The sequence below is a fragment of the Leptodactylus fuscus genome, chromosome 11, assembly GCF_031893055.1.
Source record: "Leptodactylus fuscus isolate aLepFus1 chromosome 11, aLepFus1.hap2, whole genome shotgun sequence".
Classification (NCBI taxonomy): Eukaryota; Metazoa; Chordata; class Amphibia; order Anura; family Leptodactylidae; genus Leptodactylus; species Leptodactylus fuscus.
Genome location: NC_134275.1, coordinates 49,610,219 through 49,616,218, shown reverse-complemented (window position 1 = coordinate 49,616,218; position 6,000 = coordinate 49,610,219).

The following is a 6,000-nucleotide window of genomic DNA, read 5'->3' as shown; positions in this document are numbered from 1 at the left end:
TGCAATAAAATTAAGCAGCGTTTCTGCAACGTGAGGCTGTAAGGCAACTAATAGGAGTTGTGAGCTAATAAGAATATCCCAAATGTATCAGACACTTGGATTGATTTATCACTTTTAGTATATTTGTTTAGTCCTCACCTATGGGGTAGATTTACTAATACCGCGGCCCAGGGGGGAATTTTTAATAAGTGACTTGTGGACGGCGATGGCGCAAACATCCAGTGTTGCTGGTGAATGGTCTACGGGACTGTTTTGTGAGGGTCTTAGTACTGTACAATTACACCAGAAGATGCTGGAAATGTCTGGCCTTATAAACCTGCTGCAATCTAAATCCTGTACAGCAGGTGGCGCTACGCGACTGCCCAGAGGGAACCCTGACTACATGGACGGAAAGCTACTAAAGGTAATGGATACAGCATGGAAGGGGTTACTGCACCTTCGTGGCTGACTGATGGACCTCAGTGATGTCATTGTAAGGATATCAGGGCAGGCATTACAGGGATACCGAGGCGGATTGTATGGCGGCCTGGCAGGGGCACAATCCTATGGGTGCCTACTATTACGTGGGCATTCTGGGATTTATTATAATGCAGTATAAAGAGAGATTGGGATTGTATGGCACTGTTAGGTTCTGTTCACACTACCGGATTACAATCCGTTACTGTCATTCATCATAGGATGAGAACAATGGACATTAACGGTAGTTTCTAGTGAGATCCCGATGTGTCTAGACCAGACAATAAACCTCCATAATGGAGCCGAAAACCGATGAGAGTTCACATGAATCTGCCCCAGCCTGCCAAGACTCCTCCCCACAACACCCCTCTCCCTTCTCTGCCCACGAGGAGTGGATTGGGGTGCATGTGATGCACAAACTGGTGTAGAGGGATGGGGTGAAGCCCCTCACAGTATGAACCCGCTGCTGAATCACCATCATGGCCTCTGCAGGCTTTACCTCCTTCCCATCATCTGACCATGCACGATTAACCTCTTAGATGTCGTGGCCCAATGTTCTGCGATCTGAGAGATTTGCGTCAGTTTTTCGAAGTAGGGCCCCCCCCCCATATGGTTGCTCTGGCATTTGGAGGTCTCCTCCAGGCTTGTCCCTGCTGAGTTCCCAATAAACCCTTCATTTTAGGATTCAGAGTGTTCAGACCCTGCAGAGAGCGAAACCTGAAGTGACAAAAAGGAATAAAACAAGAATTTATGGGATTAAAAAGAAAAATACCCAAAGTAACAAATCCTAATAGCCCCCAATGTACAAATGTAAAGCACAAAGAAAAATCTGGGATATTCAGATTTTGGGGGTGGCGCCTCATAGGGCACTATGGGATTGGGACGTGGCTCAGAAACATAGAAACCTAAAGAAAGAGGTCAGCAAAGTGCAGATCAGGGATTTGAGGAGGGGGTCCTTGCTTTTGTCAGTTGTTTGTCCAGTATTTCGTCACAGCCAGTCCCAGCCCGATCCAGTGATGTCACTACATTGCATCTGCTGCTCTCTGAATCCCTCAAAAGCAGCAGGGACCAAATTGGACTGCGGAGGAACGCGGAGAGGTAAGTATTATGTGGGCCACAATAAGCGAGGCATTATACTGGGGGGTAATGAGGGGGGCACTATACTGTGGGGGCCACAATAAGCGAGGCATTATACTGGGGGGGTAATGAGGGGGGGCACTGTACTGTGGGGGCCACAATAATCGAGGCATTATACTGTGGGGGAGGGTAATGATGGGGGCACTGTACTGTGGGGGCTACAATGTGGGAGGCATTATACTGTGGGGGGGGGGGTAATGATGGGGGCACTGTACTGTGTGGGCTACAATGTGGGAGGCATTATACTGTGGGGTGGTAATGATGCGGGCACTGTACTGTGGGGGCTACAACGTGGGAGGCATTATACTGTGGGGGGGTAATGATGGGGGCACTGTACTGTGGGGGCTACAATGTGGGAGGCATTATACTGTGGGGGGGGGAGTAATGAGGGGGGCACTGTTCTGTGGGGGCCACAATAAGTGAGGCATTATATTGGGGGGGTAATGTGGGGGGCACTGTGCTGTGGGGGCTACAATGGGGGAGGCATTATACTGTGAGGGGGTGGGAACAATGTACTGTGGAGCCACAATGAAGGGGAACAATATTCTGTGGGAGTCATAATGTGGGACATTCAGGCATAACTAATGGGCTAGCAGCTGCCACAGGGCCCAGGACATTAGGGTATTTTTTTCTAATAGGCCAGTAAGTGAGGCTGTGGGCCCCACAAACATTATCATTATACTTGGGGACCCTGGAGTATAATAATCGGAGGCCCAAGGGAGGTGAGACAACATAAATGACCACTGTTACTCACCTCTCCTGCGCTTCGGCAGTCTCAGACATCATGTGGCCAAGGCCAGCGCACTTTGGGGGTGAGTTGCTTTGGTTCCTAAACCCTTCCCCAGCCCATGTACTTCATTTACCGTACCGTATCGTACAATTGCTTTTGTCAATGGTCGGAGAAACGTTTCGGTCCTCCCTTTATATTTCCAGTTCCTTTTGAACCCACTCCTGGCTCTGGATCAAAAAAACTGCACTAAAACCTGCCAGTGTGATTCCAGCCCAATCTATTCATAGCCGGCATTGTGGAATTTTGTAATGAATACGATTAGATGCCATTGATTATAGTAATCTGTCCGTTCCGCCTCTTCTGTGCCGGGACTTTGTATCCTGCTGTGACGTCACCATCTCTGGCTATCTGTGCTATTTGAGGAATGTCGGCTCTATTAGCAGGTGTGGCCCCTGTCACGTGGCCCCTCAGCAGGGATAGGACAGGTATTCTGAGATTGCAGAAGATCAGGAAATGGCAGTTTTACCTGGTAACAGAATAGCAAGTGACAAGGAGGAATTTACGTAACCGTACACATGAGGGGCCGTCCTACATCTGCAGGTGTATATGGGCATTGCCTTACATAACCATACACACAAGGCCCGTTCTCCATCTGCAGGGGTATATGGGCATTGCTTTTCATAACCATACACACAAGGGGCCGTTAAATATCTGCAGGGGTACACGGGCATTGCCTTACATAACCGTACACATGGGGGCCATTATACATCCGCAGGGGTATATGGGCATTGCCTTACATAACCGTACATATGAGGGCCATTATACATCCGCAGGGGTACACGGGCATTGCCTTACATAACCATACACATGGGGGCCATTATACATCCGCAGGGGTACACGGGCATTGCCTTACATAACCATACACATGGGGGCCATTATACATCCACAGGGGTATATGGGCATTGCCTTACATAACCATACACACAAGGCCCGTTCTACATCCGCAGGGGTACACGGGCATTGCCTTACATAACCATACACATGGGGGCCATTATACATCCGCAGGGGTACACGGGCATTGCCTTACATAACAATACACATGGGGGCCATTATACATCCACAGGGGTATATGGGCATTGCCTTACATAACCATACACATGAGGGGCCGTTATACATCCGCAGGGGTACACGGGCATTATTAGATAATAGGACATTGCACTAGGACCTATGGCTGCACCATGAATGACCATGGTTGGGATAACCAGACATAGTCACCTTCAGACAATACCTTGAAGTCCTAGCAGAGACCTATACTGGGGCCTGAACTTACCCTGTGCTATCTATAACAGTGGCCTTTTGTAGCGAGGCCTTTGGGTTCTCGGGGCTCCTGGGCCCGGTACGGCTATATATATTGTAAGCCGATGGCTGGTCAGGTAATGGAGGGGGTGTACATCTCACCCAGACTACTCAGGTGGGTGAGATGAGAAAACTCCAGGAATGTTTGTTCTCAGCAGACAACTTTTGTCTGCTGAGCATTTTGGTAAATGCTCAGTATTGGGCTGGATTTTTAGGAATGGCAGGTAGGATTGGTAGTGGGATCTGTCATTCCACCCCCCTCCAGTCCACACTTTGAGGATGTTCCAGCAGCGACTCAGCTGCAGAGAGTCTCCTCGTCAAGGAGGCTTAAGAAGTCAGCTCCAGCAGAAGACTGGGGGCAGAGCTCGGCTGGAGAGCCAAACAGAGAGGTTGTTTTTTTTGGAGCTGTGTCCTGAATGATTCTACTGGCTTTTGATTTCTGTTATTCTAAGTGAGGTAACCTATTCTATGTTTAGTTAGAGCCTAGCCGGGCAGGGATTTATTTTTGTATTATTTCCTTTTGTTGCTGCACTACCTTTTTGAGTGAAAATTAACTCCACCTTTGTTTTTGGACTAAAGAATCTGAACTTTTGTGTCTATTCCACCCCACCTAGCAACCCCAGACCATGACAATATACATATATATATATACTGTATATATATATATATACAGTCCTATGAAAAAGTTTGGGCACCCCTATTAATCTTAATCATTTTTAGTTCTAAATATTTTGGTGTTTGCAGCAGCCATTTCAGTTTGATATATCTAATAACTGATGGACACAGTAATATTTCAGGATTGAAATGAGGTTTATTGTACTAACAGAAAATGTGCAATATGCATTAAACCAAATATATATATATAGGCGTATATAGTAATGCCACCAGCTGGATTTATCCTAATACAGATCATACTTGACTATCAATAGAAGTGAGTGCGTTATAGATAGACGCCATGTCTGGAGGAGCCGCTGCTCTATTTCAGTCGCTTCTCCATTCTGGTCTCTTCCATTAACCCAATTAGAGGCCTGACTGCTCACTTTCCTCTTAAATGATACCGACAGCACAAGATGTGATCTCAGCGAGGATCTGATGTAATGCAGGTTCTTCCCCATGTCACATTTTGTATGACCAGGACATGGTTAATAGTACAGAGCGTTGTTTGGGTGTATCCCGAGTGACCTGGAGGAATGTGGTGGAACCTGCTCCACAAGCCTGTGATAGAGGATCTTACCTTCCTGCCTGACCGAAACTAGGTCCTCTAAAGTGGAACTGAGCCTGACGAAAATACCTGCGACGTAGCAAACGCTCCATTAAGGTCAGGGCAGCTGAGAATAGATCAGAAGCTGCCATCATGTAGGATAATGAAACCTTCTATAATGGTGGACTTATACCATTGTGTTTAGGCAAGTTTCAAAATCATAGGAACTCCACTTTGCCCCATCCACAGGGAGGGGGCAAAGTGAGTGCAACCAGGTCATATAGTAGGGCATATCGACCCAACTAATAAGCAGCATCCAAAAACACTGCCATATAGTTCCCGCATTAAACTTCATTCAATACTCAAACCTCAGCCTACACGACTAAATGTGGGGTAATTTTAGTTTGTTGATCCTTTGGTCTTTCTCCTTGAGGGACCAGCAGACAAAAAATGGCACTATGCTTTGAGCTGGAATGGCCTTATTGGGTAGCACTAGAGCAGTGGTTCTTAACCAGGGTTCGATCGAACCCTAGGCCATATGGACGGTTCATTTTGTGTACCAGATGTCGCTGAGCCAACCACTGCAGCCAATCACTGGCCTTAGCCGTCACCTGGGTATTGTGATGTCCCCATTCAGTGACTGGCTGCAGAGGTCACAAGAGTCATTTGATGTTAGGTGCGACCAGATTAGGCACAGAATGGAATGGAAGCTGCACTGATGCCAAGTGGAATTGGGGACAGAAGCAATCCAACGTCAGACATCTTTGGAAAAAACCTCTGTGAACAAAAGGATCAGGAACTGAAAATCAACATGTTCGAAATTTCTTCCACTTGACCTGATATATTAGGGGAGAGATCACAGACCCCCATGAAAATTAGACAGTAGGCCAATCTAGGAGACTTAGGTGTCAATACATTAGAGACGGGTCCTCCATATATGAGACGGGTCCTCCATACGTAAGAGACAAGTCCTCCATACATAAGAGACGGGTCCTCCATACATAAGAGACGGGTCCTCCATACATAAGAGACAGGTCCTCCATACATAAGAGACGGCCCCTCCATACATAAGAGATAGGTCCTCCACTTACGAGACAGGTCCTCCATACATAAGAGACAG